General features: G+C 34.6%; 1 pseudogene; it reads left to right on the top strand.

Annotated features, from left to right (window-relative positions):
* The first annotated feature begins 7478 nt into the window (after positions 1–7478).
* Positions 7479–15351, top strand: LOC143672502 (olfactory receptor 9G19-like; annotated as a pseudogene).
* The last annotated feature ends 1547 nt before the right edge of the window (positions 15352–16898 follow it).

The following is a 16898-nucleotide window of genomic DNA, read 5'->3' as shown; positions in this document are numbered from 1 at the left end:
TAGGTCATTCTTTATCTCTCTGCTTTTTAAATTCTTTCAGCATTTTTATTCCTTCACTATGACTATTTCACACTATAACCCGGTAGAAGTATTTTCTAACTAGAATATAAACTCCTTTAAGTTAAGAACTAGTTTTTCTCTATTTATGAAAGCATTTACTAACAGAAATAGTTTGATTGACATTAACAAAACCAATACAAATTCAGATTATTTCACATACTGGGATAACACATGGCCAAGTAACTAAGAGCCAGATTCTTTGAAATTCAGGTAATCAAATTATAAAAAAAATCTGTTTATATTTCTCACTAAGCAGATTTCTTAAATAGAATGTTTGAAGTATTCATTTATTTTTAATTTTATTTAACTGTGTATAAATATTATTATTACCATGTACACTGCTCAAATTCACATAACCTAACCTATATAATTAGGAATTTTAAGAGGAATTTCAAAAGTATATTCATAATACTAGTTTAATTTATCGTATGCTTATATAGATTAAGGGAAAATATACCTAAGAATAAAATTGCATTGGTTCTATTCCAAATTTATCATGAAATTCCTTTATCAGATGTTGAAAACAAATCTGTCTTCATAATATCTTGAAATATAAATGATTACAAAAGAACATTGACTATCAGGTTCTAGAAAATACACTGAATTGTTTAATTTGTCCCAAGTCTAAATCCAAGACAACTTTCCCTTATCTCTCAAAGATCTTTAATTTTGCTTATTAGCAATTTGGTAATTAGATTTTATTCAGTTATTACCATCCAAAGATTATTTTTATATTAATAATTATTTGATTATTACCACTGCAAAAGTAATATTAGCAAACATAGCCTATATTATAGTATTTCTATGCTTAACATTTCTAACCTCCAGGTTCAGTAAAGAAAGAATTCCAAGCCACATCTTCCCATATCTTTCTTTGCCTTGCCCTCATCTATACCCTTTAGGTGGTTGAGCCTTAAGGCAGGAATTGGTTGCACGGACATAAAGATATCTAGCTTGTTGAGTTTGAATTTGAAAGTTCTAGATGAGGGTCATGGAATTGAGAGTTCCTATTCTCTTCTTTTAACTATTTCCAATTACTAGATATATTTTATTAAAAGTTGTGGCATTGGAAAAGGTCTTTGCTTTTTCCAGAAGCATCCCTTTGGCAGTTTTCTGCTGCCTTAAGGAAATTCCAGGGAGAGTTTCTTTCTAATGTCCCAGATTGTTTACAGTAATTACAAAACTAAGTTTTGAATCTTGCTATTCAGAAAGTTTTTTTCTTTTTACTCTTTTGCTTCAGAAGTATCTATTAATAGCAGGCACCTAATTATTTCTAAGCAGTTCAGATAGAGCCCTGTACCAATTTTTTTATTAATTTCTATTACCAGTGTGTATTCTCATTCATAGATATGAGAATATACATTGTAATACATACAGACACAAATGGAAAATTAGTTACTCAGAAACAAACACAGATACCCTTTTGAGAGGGAAAAATAAAGGTTTGAATATATTATATAATTCCATTTTTACCATTTTTCAGAACAATTCTAACTGTAAAATCTTTACCATTTACTATTATGGTAGTATTTTCATTTTAAATCATAGTGAGGCCAGATTACATTACAGAAATAAAAGCATTTTTTATAGACTCATAACCAAATCTATTCAATATTCAATACAGCCCAAAATCTTGCCTTTTTAAAGGAATTTCTATGAACAGTAAACAGTTACAAACTGGTTATCAATATAATTTGCATTGTTTTGACCATTACAAAGGCAGGAACCCCAAATAAATATACTGAACACACAAGCCAACAAACAGGCATCAAACACTCAAAACACCAGTTTAACAATTAAACAAACATCAACTTTTACTATACCCAGGTAGCACATTGGCTAGTATTTAATCAGGCTTATTTAACTTCATTAAATACCAATCATGGGATTACTCATTTTTGGGAGTATAATCAATAGAGAAATTTAAACCAGGGTCTTGAGCTGTGTACAGAATACACACTGAGTACATCAATTAACAATTAAAAAGGAATAGAACACTTATCACACCAATTTAACAATTGACAAATACCTAGGCAATACCTAGGGCCTACTTAATTTCATAAAGCACCAGTTAATTGTTGGATTAAGTCAGAATGTCAAATCCTGTACATTACAGTACCACAAATAAGAAGGTGTAGAAGTCAGAGCCAAGGGGATCATTCTGGAAACATGACCCAGGTCTAGGTCAAAGGGACTAGACCACCTATTTACTTCCTGATCCATTCCTACTTTGATGACCGACTCACCCAGTCAGAACTAAAAATCGTTTCTCTCTTTGAAGATTTCTGAAGGTGCCAAAAATTGCTGGAATGCCAGCAGAACAGAGAAACCCAAGTGGCAAGCCTCTAGATGAAATTCAGTACAGTGACCAGAAAAGGTTCTGTTACCTGCCTCACCTGCTCTTCTGGGGCTCCAGAGATTCAGGCATTTGTACCAGAGGGTCGTCAAATTTTTACCAATCAAAGACAATGGATTCTGTTGTCTGATGCACTCAATAACCAATTGTTGAGACACTGGGTTTTCAAAGAGAGACAGAGTGTATCACTACAAATGTAGCAGGAGTATTGACAGCCTAATGGCCCCAAATATGTCTCCTCAAGTTTTGGGGGACCAAGGATTTTAAGGTTTTTGGCAAGGGGAGTTGAGGTCATTTCAGATAGTATTTTTTTTATTAACTAACGGAAAAAAGAAATTAACCCAACATTTAGAAATCATACTATTCTACATATGCAGCCAGTAATTCTTAACATCATCACATAGATGCATGATCATCGTTTCTTAGCACATTTGCATCAGTTTAGGAGAACTAGCAACACAACAGAAAAAGATATAGAATGTTAATATAGAGGAAAAAAATAAAAGTAATAATAATAGTAAAAAAAAAAACCCTATAGCTCAGATGTAGCTTCATTCAGTGTTTTAACATTATTACTTTACGAGTGGGTATTAATGTGCTATCCATTTTTGAGTTTTTGTATCTAGTCCTGCTGCACAGTCTGTATCCCTTCGGATCCAATTATGCATTATCTTACTATGTTCTAACTCCTGCTGGACTCTGTTACCAATGACATATTCCAAGTTTATTCTCGAATGTCGGTTCACATCAGTGGGACCATAGAGTATTTGTTCTTTAGTTTTAGGCTAGAGTCACTCAGCATAATGTTCTCTAGGTCCATCCATGTTATTACATGCTTCATAAGTTCATCCTGTCTTAAAGCTGCATAATATTCCATCGTATGTATATACCACAGTTTGTTTAGCCATTCATCTGTTGATGGACATTTGGGCTGTTTCCATCTCTTTGCAATTGTAAATAATGCTGCTATAAACATTGGTGTGCAAATGTCCATTTGTGTCTTTGCCCTTAAGTCCTTTGAGTAGATTCCCAGCAATGGTATTGCTGGGTCGTATGGCAATTCTATATTCAACTTTTTGAGGAACCGCCAAACTGCCTTCCACAGTGGTTGCACCATTTGACATTCCCACCAACAGTGGATAAGTGTGCCTTTTTCTCCGCATCCTCTCCAGCACTTGTCATTTTTTGTTTTGTTGATAATGGCCATTCTGGTGGGTGTGAGATGATATCTCATTGCGGTTTTGATTTGCATTTCTCTAATGGTGAGGGACATTGAGTCTCTTCATGTGCCTTTTGGCCATTTGTATTTCCCCTTCTGATAGGTGTCTGTTGAAGTCTTTTTCCCATTTTGTAATTGGGTTGGCTGTCTTTTTGTTGTTGAGTTGAACAATCTCATTATAAATTCTGGATACTAGACCTTTATCTGATATGTCATTTCCAAATATTGTCTCCCATTGTGTAGGCTGTCTTTCTACTTTCTTGATGAAGTTCTTTGATGCACAAAAGTGTTTAATTTTGAGGAGCTCCCATTTATTTATTTCCTTCTTCAGTGTTCTTGCTTTAGGTTTAAGGTCCATAAAACCGCCTCCAGTTATAAGATACATAAGATATCTCCCAACATTTTCCTCTAACTGTTTTATGGTCTTAGACCTAATGTTTAGATCTTTGATTCATTTTCAGTTAACTTTTGTATAGGGTGTGAGATATGGGTCTTCTTTCATTCTTTTGCATATGGATATCCAGTTCTCTAGGCACCATTTATTGAAGAGACTGTTCTGTCCCAGGTGAGTTAGCTTGACTGCCTTATCAAAGATCAAATGTCCGTAGATGAGAGGGTCTATGTCTGAACACTCTATTCGATTCCATTGGTCGATATATCTATCTTTATTCCAATACCATGCTGTTTTGACCACTGTGGCTTCATAATATGCCTTAAAGCCAGGCAGCGCGAGACCTCCAGCTTCGTTTTTTTTTTCCTCAAGATGTTTTTAGCAATTCAGGGCACCCCCTCCTTCCAGATAAATTTGCTTATTGGTTTTTCTATTTCTGAAAAATAAGTTGTTGGGATTTTGATTGGTATTGCATTGAATCTGTAAATCAATTTAGGTAGGATTGATATCTTAACTATATTTAGTCTTCCAATCCATGAACACGGTATGCCCTTCCATCTGTTTAGGTCTTCTGTGATTTCTTTTAACAGTTTTTTGTAGTTTTCTTTGTATAGGTTTTTTGTCTCTTTAGTTAAATTTATTCCTAGGTATTTTATTCTTGTAGTTGCAATTGTAAATGGAATTCTTTTCTTGATTTTCCCCCTCCGCTTGCTCACTGCTAGTGTATAGAAATGCTATAGATTTTTGAATGTTGATCTTGTAACCTGCTACTTTGCTGTACTCATTTATTAGCTCTAGTAGTTTCGTTGTGGATTTTTCTGGGTTTTCAACATATAGTATCATATCATCTGTAAACAGTGATAGTTTTACTTCTTCCTTTCCAATTTTGATGTCTTGTATTTCTTTTTATTGTCTAATTGCTCTGGCTAGAACCTCCAACACGATGTTGAATAATAGTGGTGATAGTGGACATCCTTGTCTTGTTCCTGATCTTAGGGGGAAAGTTTTCAATTTTTCCCCATTGAGGATGATATTAGCTGTGGGTTTTTCATATATTCCCTCTATCATTTTAAGGAAGTTCCCTTGTATTCCTGTCTTTTGAAGTGTTTTCAACAGGAAAGGATGTTGAATCTTGTCAAATGCCTTCTCTGCATCCATTGAGATGATCATGTGATTTCTCTGCCTTGATTTGTTGATATGGTGTATTACATTAATTGATTTTCTTATGTTGAAGCATCCTCGCATACCTGGGATGAATCCTACTTGGTCATGATGTATAATTCTTTTAATGTGTTGTTGGATACGATTTTCTAGAATTTTATTGAGGATTTTCGCATCTATGTTCATTAGAGAGATTGGCCTGTAGTTTTCTTTTTTTGTAATATCTTTGCCTGGTTTTGGTATGAGGGTGATGTTGGCTTCATAGAATGAATTAGGTAGTTTTCCCTCCACTTCGATTTTTTTGAAGAGTTTGAGAAGAGTTGGTACTAATTCTTTCTGGAATGTTTGATAGAATTCACATGTGAAGCCACCTGGTCCTGGATTTTTCTTTTTAGGAAGCTTTTGAATGAGTAATTCAATTTCTTTACCTGTGATTGGTTTGTTGAAGTCATCTATTTCTTCTTGAGTCAAAGTTGTTCATGTCAGGAACCCATCCATTTCATCTAAATTGTTGTATTTATTAGCGTAAAGTTGTTCATAGTATCCTGTTATTACCTCCTTGATTTCTGTGAGGTCAGTAGTTATGTCTCCTCTTCCATTTCTGATCTTATTTATTTGCATCCTCTCTCTTCTACTTTTTGTCAATCCGATAAGGGCCCATCAATCTTATTGATTTTCTCATAGAACCAACTTTTGGTCTTATTGATTTTCTCTATTGTTTTCATGTTTTCAATTTCATTTATTTCTGCTCTAATCTTTGTGATTTCTTTCCTTTTGCTTGCTTTGGGGTTAGTTTGATTTTCTTTCTCCAGTTATTCCAAGTGGACAGTTAATTCCTGCATTTGTGTCTTTTCTTCTTTTCTGATATAGGCATTTAGGGCAATAAATTTCCCTGTTATCACTGCCTTTGCTGCATCCCATAAGTTTTGATATGTTGTGTTTTCATTTTCATTTGCCTCGAGGTATATACTAATTTCTCTTACAATTTCTTCTCTGACCCACTCCTTGTTTAAGAGTGTGCTGTTTAGCCTCCATGTATTTGTGAATTTTCTGGCACCCCAGCTATTAGTGATTTCCAACTTCATTCCTTTAGATCCGAGAAAGTGTTGTGTATGATTTCGATCTTTTTAAATTTGTTATGACTTGCTTTGTTACCCACCATATAGTCTATCTTTGAGAATGATCCATGAGCACTTGAGAAAAAGGTGTATCCTACTGTTGTGGGATATAATTCAGATAGTAATTTTGAAGCAGAAAAGAAGAAAAGTGTTATCATTATCATTTCAAAAGGAGAACATAAATGGAAAGGAGGGGGGAAGATCTATCACTTAAGTACTAAAGGTGTAAACTAAAAGGAACAAGTAGTTAATGGACAATTTCATGTGCATTAGGGCCTTTACCCTACAGGAGAATGACCAGCTCTTACAGGCACAAAGCACTGGACAAGAGCTTTTTACAATTCAGGGATCTCAGATATTTCCCTGTCTACTCCAACACTTCAGAAAGCAAAAAGGAATTTTTATATAATGATTCACTGATCAAAATCATCCCATAAATCCTGATTTCTTATCTACAGAGAGTAATGACTAGAAGGATTTTTGGTATATTCCCCAAATCTCAATAATCCATTAAAATTTTCTTCACAAATCATTTACTGCACATTCTGTATGGAGAAAACAAACATGTGGCCAATGTTAAAAAAGAGGGCCAAATGATAAGTATTTTGGATTTCAGATATATTAAATAATCTTTGATTTTTTATCAAAGCAAAATAGTGCTTTTTTAAAACTATAACAATATTGCACAGATCTATATTATACAGTGTTTATTATATCTTTATCACTGAAACAAAACAAGTAAACAGGTAGAAAGAAACACCTTTTTTCACTGAATTTCTTTTAATAGTAAAAGGATATTTTTAAAAGGCCAGTTTCCCAATTCATATCCAAATTATTGTTCATTATCTCTTAGCACTGATTTGAGAAAAAAAAATACATTGATTTAGATTTCAAATTACGTTAACATATAGTGTATATTCAGAGCCTATTCACATCTTTTTTCTTAAACAGTTGATCGTGGGGAAGGCCAGTGTATAAAAGATAGAAATTATTTTGCCCCCTTCAAGGGAATAGATGAAATTGGGTGGAGGAGATGTAGGGAATAGAGCCATAGTAAAAGGTGACATAAATCAAGAGAAAGGAACATGTAGAAAAGTCACTGAGGTGGCCCTATGTGGAGCGGACCCTCAATTGGAGATGATGGTGATGAGTTTGGGGGCCAGTTTGAACACAATGGAGGTAATGGCATTGGAACAAGAAGAATCTAGCCTGGCAGCTCTCTCTCTCATATCACATGCTAACTTCACCAGTGGTGGGACATCAAGAAAAATTCATCAATTACATTAAAAATGCACAAATCTAATGTGAAATAGTAGAGGTTTGTTATTGAGTTGATAAAGCCTCCAGTATAGGAATATATAACTAAACAGATATCCAATTTCCTTGATATGGCTCGAACATATACATTGGGTTGAAAATGACAATATAATTGTCCTAAGCTGTGGTGGTCAACAATTAACATGCAGAGAAGAAGAACTGAGCTGTGTAGCCAGCAAAGAGTTGCTCTTGTATTCAGAGAAGCAGTCCATTAGGATCTTTGGGTTATAGAGAGGAAATACCAGTGATCCAGGGAAGTCAGGTTTCAATCGGAAAAATTCATAGGCATGTGGAGCCTAGAGTCACTGCAGATCCACACTATTAGACAGCCATTCACATAAGTTCCTGGAATAAAACCAAGGAACACAACGAATTAGATCAGCTTCCACAGAAGGTCTCTGGTGAAGTCCACAAGAACATAGTCAGTCCCCTAGTGATTGCTTTGCTCTCCATGGCTAAAAGAGACCTCACCTATAAAAGAAGTTGAAGAATGTATTCTGTCTATAGTGATCAATTGACTGTATTCTCTGGGAAGGTCCATGTGAGTGGCCAAGACAAAAGGAATTAAAGGGAGGTGAAACCTGAGATAGTATCCTGTGTGATTGGGGCAGATGAAGGGAGATCTCTGAGTTCCAGTTCTTTTTGACAAGATGCTTTATTACCAGGAATGTTATAATGCTGCAGGAGTCAATTCATCTTTCAGGCAAGGTTATAGGTGTCATAGGTGCAGGGGCACAGCAGTGGAAATCATATGGTTGTCTCTTAATCTCATGGACTTTTAGTGTAAAGAGAGGGATACAGAATGAAACCAATCAGATTGGGATTAAGGTAATTCAGAACAGAGGGGTAAGGAAGACATTGTCTATATTTTATTACCTCATCTACTATTTGATACCAAAGGAAGAAAGTTTTATTTTTTCCAGAACCCAAAATTCTGTAGCACATAACATAACTCAATTTGATGTGTTCTAACTTGACCTGGATAGATCATTTAAATAATCCAAACACAGGAAGGTAGAATAAAAATGAGAGCCTTTAATCCTGTATATCTTAATGTAATACCTGGATACCTCTAAGAGTATATTGAACAGATAAAAAGTTGTTGACAAAGTCCCTTGAGGGATGGGAGAAAAAATATGGAACTATTAAACTTTGCCACCAGGGAGGTCCCTGATACAGTATCAAACATTAGGGATGCTCAAATTAATAGATCAAGCCCTTGACCTTGAGATTCGCTCTTGTGAAGCTTATGCATGTAGCAGAGAAGCTTAGCTTGCCTCTAGGTATGTCTATGAGTTTTTTCTGGAGGACCTCTTTTGTTACTCAGATGAGGCCTCTCTCTAAGCCTAACTCTCCAAATAAAATCATTGGCTTCCCCCCTATGTGGGACCTGAAATACAGAAGTCACAGTCTCCCTGGCAGTATGGGAGATGACCGCCAAGGATGAGACAGACCCTGGCACTAAGGGATCAGCAATGCCACCCTAACCAAAATGGGGGAAAGAAGTTAAACAAATAATTCTTTCAGTGGATAAGAGAGTTCAAATAAAGTTGAGAGGCTACTCGGAAGTTCACTCTTATATGAGCTTCAGTTAGACATTGCTACCTATCATAAACTTCAAAATCAGAACCAAAACTATTCCAGCCAATCCTAAAGAACACCTAGGGAAATATATAAGATTCTACAAAAGGTCCCATGCACCAAGGTAACTTTTCAGAAACCTACAACTTCCAGGTGGGTCCCTCAATGAGATAAGTCCTGAAATAAAGAGAGGCTAGCCTCTCTCAGAATATCAACTAGTTCTATTCCCCTATCCCATATTATCAACAGCCCCTTCCAATGTGAAAAATTTTGAATGGCCATAGCCCAAATACCCCTAAAGAGTGAGAGAAAGATAATATTGATAATATTGAAGGAATACAGAGAACATAGTGTTTAATAGATAGGTATGATTGATGAATCATTATATTGATATCTCTTCTAATCTCCAGCACCTTAAAGTCGCTACAAGAAAAAACCTAAAATTGTGGGAATGTAACCCATACCAAACTCTGAAATCTCTTCTACAACTAATTGTTGTGATGCACTTTGAAGTGTATTGCTTTTTTCGCTAATATGTTATTTTTCACAAAAAAGAACAAAAAGGAGAAGGAGTATAACAGAGAAGATAGATTTTAACAAATGGTTATGTCTGCTGAATTATTATATTGATATTTATTTTGGTCTCCAGTGTCCTGGAAAAGCTAGGAGAAAAACTGAAAAGTTGTGGAACTGTAATTCACGCCAAACTTTAAGATCTGTTCTATAACTACTTGCTAAAATGTACTTGGAAATATACTGCTTGTTTGTATGTGCATTTCATATTACAAAAGACATTGCAAAAGAGAGCTATACATAATAATCAAATAAACGAAAATGCAAAACATTTCTAGATAATATTAAATTGTATTAAAAATAAAAAGTGGATTTTGGAAGAAATATGAACTGGCATAATTTTTTATATAAAATCAAGGCTTCTAATGGTTGTAGATCCCTTCTGCTCCTCAGGATTTCATGGCTTTGAGAAGTGACTTTTAAGGCAATTAAAAATATTGTTGAAGATCAGATACTATTAAATAGGATGGATAGAAAGTTTTATAGGGGCATTTGATTGTTTAGATAAATTTTTTCAGTCATTTTTTTGACTCATTCCGTTTTGGATTTGAAGAAGTTAAACAAAATATCTGGAAACTAAACATATATATTTATATATAATCTGTGTGTATAAAACATATCTCTATATATGTATAAAACATATACACTCTATATGTACCTCTGCATATTAACTTATACAGGCACATAAATTCTGAATTTTTTGTCCTCCATTTGCTCCTCCAAATCTATTCTCCACCATTTCCGATCCTCCTTTTTGCCCTAGGATCTTGGGCTGTATTATCTGCTTTAATGGGCTCATTTGTTCACCATCTTAATGGGTTTAGCCAGTGGTTGTCACGACAGTGAAGAAGATATTCCAGAGTGATTTTTCCTCATATGCCCATTTCAGTGTTACCACTACCTGGCTATAGAAGGCAGACTTCTATCCAAATTCCCTCTCTCTATCTTAACCACGTGTTCTTGTTTCTCAGTGCTAGGTGTGATAAGAAAGTCATCAGAAATGACAATATCATGGATTATTATGTGATTCCATGGAATTCCAGCCCATCCAATCCACGTTCCTTTGTAATAGTAGCAGAAGATATTATTGATTTACAAGAACATACTTATCTGTCTGAGCTTTTGGTTTCTTTCCATTATAGTAAGTAAGGATAGTCTTGCATCTCAATTATATTGGTTATAATTTTGCATTGATGTTATTTCACACTTACATCTTTGGCCAACACCCTTCAAGTTCATTCCCAGGCATCCTCATGGACCCTGCTTATGACAATTAGCAAATCCATCTATCACCAGGTGTGCAGATTATGTATTTCCAGAGCACTTATTATCACCATCCAGGTTATATGTAAATATAATGCTCCTTTGTCCTAGTACAAAGAAGTGTGTTAAGGGTAAGGATTGAGAAGACACTGACATCCCTTGCAAGTGAACTACATTTTGGCTTCATGGAAGGTTTTGTTCATTTTTTTCCTACGTAAAGCTATCTCCCTGTGTTACAACATAGGGGACTACTTTCACAGATACAGAAATTTTAGGGATATTTGGGGATTCAAAGTTCTAGTCACCAGCTCCTATACATGCTACCTCTCAAATGTCTCTCAGATGCATCTCTCACAGGGTCTATTTTTGTCCACTTAACCCCAATGCTATCAGCCCTTACTTGTGTTTCTGCAAGTCATTCAACTTTCACACTTCCATTTTTCACACTGAAAAGAGATATTTTGTTTTCAATTTATTTGAACACACTATGGAGCTGATTAAAACTCTTCATTGGTACCTCAATGGTACCAATTGGGGCTAGTTCAATGTCTTCAATGTTAATTGGGGCTATTCAGTCCATATTTTGTCTGAATCTACCCATTCCATTACTTAATTTATTGCTGCTTTATTTTTCTCTCAGAGATCCATCCATTTTAGACTTTTAAAAAAGTTTATTAGAGTTGTGGGTTTACAGAGCCATAGTGCAAAGTACACAATTCCTGAATTATCATATAACACCCTATTATTAATACCTTAATGCCGACACATTCATGTTATATATTTGGTACAATTAATGAAAGTGCATGTAATCAAAAGGAAATAAAATGGAAGGAAGGATATATTATAATGGAATAAATTTTTTCATTCATGAGCATCACTAAATAAACAGTGAATCTTAATTTAACCATGGAAAATAGCTAAAAGAACAGTTACAAACATGTGCTTTCGAATTTCTCTTGGTCACAAAACTAGTGAATTCTTGACCAGGGATTCGTACTTAGCAAACATTTCTCTGATCACATATCTTAACCCTTACTAAGCAAATCTATGTCCTTACTTTTCCTCATTTAAAAAATCTTCTTCAAATATGCTAATCAGTGCTGGGTACATAAGAGTTGCTCCATAAATACTGCAGATTTTTAATGAATAAATGCAATCATGGTCTGATGTGGACAGTGTTTGCATTAATCATATGACCTTGTGGTAATCAACAAACTCACTGTCTGTTTACTTCATTGTTCGTAAATTTGGGAAAATTTTGTGAAGTGAGAATCAACATGTCTCAAGACTGAATTTCTATGGTCTTAACTATTTAATTATTATCATTATTATGATTATTTTGAGGTACAGATAATTCTTGTACATCTACTATGTGTACACTTTCTTGTTAAATTATTATTTTCTGCCAGTTTATTTTTATATAAATGCATAAATGACACCCACAAATTAAATAGGCTTTTTTAAAAGATTAAACAATTGCATTCCTTATGCCTGCTCTCACCTTACTTCATTCCAGAAGGATATGTGGGCTTTGTAATTGGTCACTTGACACCAGAACAGCTGTTGGAAATTCTCTTTACATTTGGCACATATCCCAAAGGGATGTTCGATTTTATATGTTTTCCCAGGATTGTTAACATCAGAAAGAGGATGTTGAAATGAGTAGAAGTCTAAGGTAAGGAGGGAAATTCTGGGCTTCAGCCCAATTCAAATGAAGTAACTATTCATATTCATTGGATTAAGCATTACATTAATTAACCAGAGAAAAAAGTACAGTAAATCACAATATAGACAAAAGACAAAAATATCCTTAATGTAATCAGATAATTGTATAATTCTGTTTTGAAATAAAATAAGACTTTTTTTCTAAAATAATATTTGATGAAGATGTTAAGTTCCAAATATCTTCTCTTCAGAGCTCATTTCCTCAATCAATGAAACAGTGAATTAGATAGTAACTTGCCATCTTGATAGATGTTTTCATTCTCAGAAACCCTTTGTAGCTCCCACTCACTATTGTTCCTGTTGTTATCTTGAAAGTGAGGTATTAGTCCTTTGAGTAAGTTTACATGTAGAAAACTGGAATGGGTCAGACTTTCAAGGCACTAAAATATCTCACTTTATGAAACTAACATTCAACAGCCCCAAAATATGAAGGTAACTAAAGTGACACATTCCAAGTTTCTTTCAATTATTAGGAAGAACTTTTACTTTGACATAGTTATGATATAAAGCTTTGCTTTAAAAATCTCATAATACAGATTCTTACTATTCTGTGGAAGAAATTTTCTCTCACCAAATAGGAACATTTCTAAAAATGAATTCTTTATTTTTCTAGTATAATTTAAGGTCCTAGACTTGCAATAATGGCCAAAAGAAGATTTATTCCTCCTAGATTAAGAGCTTTTAATCCACCTCCTATAGCACAAATGTCAGGTACTCTGAAAATGAAAAACCATGGTGAACAGAATTTTGCTGTTCTTTGATTTGGTCTGTAACAGTCTGTTTTACAATCCATAGTCACACAGACAAGCAGAGATAGTGCATCCTCCATTGCTGGCAACATCCCAGTCTCCTGTTTTTCCTTTTAAGGGGAAAAGATTCTCAGTGTTCCATCACCACCCAAACCATTCATTGAGCAAGTGATTTTTAGCTCTTAATTATTTAAAATATTCATCCAGTAATACTAGCCTATAAATATCCATTAATATTTTCTTTCTTTTCCCCAGGGTATATTTTGGGATTATACATGCATTTGAAAAATGATTTCAAATAAAAATATCTATGTGAATCTGGTCTATTACCCAATTTCATCTTTTCTTCTCCATTTCAACCTTTGTGCTTGGTTATGGGGAAAATTGTAGAATTAAATGCAGTTATAACCTTCAAGGAAAATAAAATCGAGTGGCCTTCCAAACCCAAAATGCAGTTAGTTGAATAAATTTACCTTCTCCATGTAACTCTCTGGAAACAGACAAAGCGAAGAGACATCTGAGCACCCTTTCTCATATTATTTGCATAGTTTGCAATCATACATGTATAAGAATAAGAGAAGATAAACTACTCCCATCCCCCTGAAATGAGGAAAAATTAAGTTAAAAATATAGAGTGACATACACTGCATAGTGGGTGACATAGCTGAGATCTTAAGACAGCAGTACAGAACCGATTCCCCAGCTATACAGAAAAAAATAACACCCAGTTCAACATGATTGATTCACCATGAAACATGACATTGTGTCACTTGGGATTTTTAAAGATCTAAAATGACAATGATGGTAAGGGGTAGTTGCTGATATTTTAAGTCATGTCAGAATTATTGGTCTTTTCCCATAAAGGAACTACAGATATCCAAAATCAACAGAAACAGAAATTTCACCAGAGTGAAAAAGTTCATTCTTTTAGGTTTCACAGCTGACTTAAAGTTACAGGGAGTACTCTTTTTAATCCTCCTGATCATTTGCATCTTCAGTCTCTTGGGGAATATCACCATGATTTCTCTGATTTGTGCTCATTCTAGACTCCACACACCCATGCACTTTTTGATTGGGAGACTGTCATTCCTGGACCTCTGGTATTCTTCTATGTCCACCAAACCCAGATGACCTGCATCTCCAAAGACAAAAGCATCTCCTTTGCTGACTGTCTGGCTCAGTTTTTCTTCTCTTCTGGGATGGATTTTAATGAAAGCAACTTATTGGCTGTCATGGCTTATGACTGCTATATGGCCATCTCCAACCTCCTACTTTATTCCCAGGCAATGTCTCCAAGCATATGTGGCAGTCTTGTGGCAGCTTCATACTTTGGTGGCTTTATTAACTCAACTATCATCACCAGCAAAACATTTACCCTGAGCTTCTGTGTGAAAAATATCATTGATGATTTCTTCCATGATCTGCCCCCTCTTGTGAAGTTGGCATGTGATGTGAAGCAAAGCTCTCAGGCTGTGCTCTACTTCATACTTGGCTCCAACATCATTACTCCAACCAAACTTATTCTTGCCTCCTTTCTCTTCATCATTGTGGCCATTTTGAATATCCACATTACCCAAAGCTATCTGAAGGCTTTTTCCACTTCTGGTACCCACCAGACAGCTGTTCCCTTCTACTGTAGTTCAATTCTCTTCATTTACTCCAGACTAAATGCTAGCTTTGCCCTGAAATGGGATAAAGTGGTGTCTGTATTCTGTACTGTGGTGATTCCAATGTTAAACCCTTTGATCTATAGGTTAAGAAATAAAGATGTGAAAGATGTCCTGAAGAAAATGTTGGATAGAACCAAGGTATCACACATCAAAGTACTTGTTAGATAATGGCCCCAATTTTTTCCACAGATTATTTCCATGTGATGGCCTGGAATTATCAGAAATAAATGAGACAGGAAAGCTGGATTTCATTAGATAATATAGAAACATCAGTTTGCTTTTGTATTTTTAAGCTGTGTACTAATGTATTTGCATCTGTTTTTAAAATATTGTGGGATAAATAGGTTATGGCTTTTTCAAAGCTGCTGTCTGTTTGGAACATTGTCTATAAAACTACTGTTATTTTGAGATATTTAAAAGAAAAACTCTTCTATTTTTACTTTCACTTGACAGTTCAAAATGGCTTGTATGTATTTTTAATCCCCTCTGAAAATTGGAATAATACAACTTATTATGGAATCATTGTTAGGATAGGGTGTTTTTAATATCTCCTATGAATTGTTGTTCATAGGAGAAAATCAGGAGGGTAAAATGAGAAATTCCATTTTGAAGGGAATACACTATTTGTTGGGAGAGAGAAATTTGGGAAATTTTATGAAAATTACTACTGTATAATGAATGGAAGCATGTTTTATGCATTTATTTTTTCTGATTCCTATTTCTTGGTTTGCCATGATATAAAGATAACAGACTTCAGTAAATAAGAGAGCAAGATCTTACTAGGGTATATGAGTTTCCATCAGTATAATTTTTTTCTCTGAAAATTAAAGAATTAAGGCCAAAATATAATAGATGTATGAAAGAGAATGCAATAGGTGATAAATTGTAGATAGTTAGATAAGTAGGTAGATAGACAATTAGATTGATGGATAGAATTGAAAAATCTTTAAACCTCAGAGCATGATTGAGTGACAATCTCTACTGAGTGAGGCAATGATTTATATCAGTCAAGATTCTATGAATAGCAGTACTTTTTGTTCAGTTTTATGACAAATTTATAACTTAAAATGGTGAATATTTGCCGAGCATCATTGCTCTGCAAAATGCACACACACACAGAAACACACTCTCATACTCATACACTCATAGGCTCCCTTCTAAATAGTGCACCATAAAATGTTGTATCTGGCCCTCATCTCAAGTTGGTAATTCATTCTATTAGTTGCACGAGCACCATCATATATTCATTTTCATAGTGGATTAATCATGGAAAACAAAAAACATATCATGTGTCTTGATGTTTAATGGTGCTTCTGAGTCTACCAAGAGATGACATTTTTGATTGCTGATATAATTTTTATGTGCAAGAGGGTTGCAATTCCACAAAGGAATATTTTTAAAGATAGGAAGCAGGGCTGCTACCGACAAGACACATATTGGGAAGTTACTCATGTCATATATTCTCTGTGCTTTTATTCACATATTAATTGAATTAATTCCACATTCAAGGTGAATATAAGGTCTTGGGAATGAGTTCTTTCATTTATTTCCTTTTTCTTCTTATTAGTCTTATGGCACATGGAGTTGTGAAAGTCCACTTGAGGATAGAATTTTTCCTGAATATAAATGTAAATGCATATTTATTCTTCCTGGAAGTATTTATAGAGTGCCAATTTTTTAGTTAGTAGAAGTGTTAATTGTACTAGGCACACAAC

The sequence above is a fragment of the Tamandua tetradactyla genome, chromosome Y (assembly GCF_023851605.1).
Source record: "Tamandua tetradactyla isolate mTamTet1 chromosome Y, mTamTet1.pri, whole genome shotgun sequence".
NCBI classification, from domain to species: Eukaryota; Metazoa; Chordata; class Mammalia; order Pilosa; family Myrmecophagidae; genus Tamandua; species Tamandua tetradactyla.
This window is presented reverse-complemented; position numbering and strand designations above follow the sequence as displayed.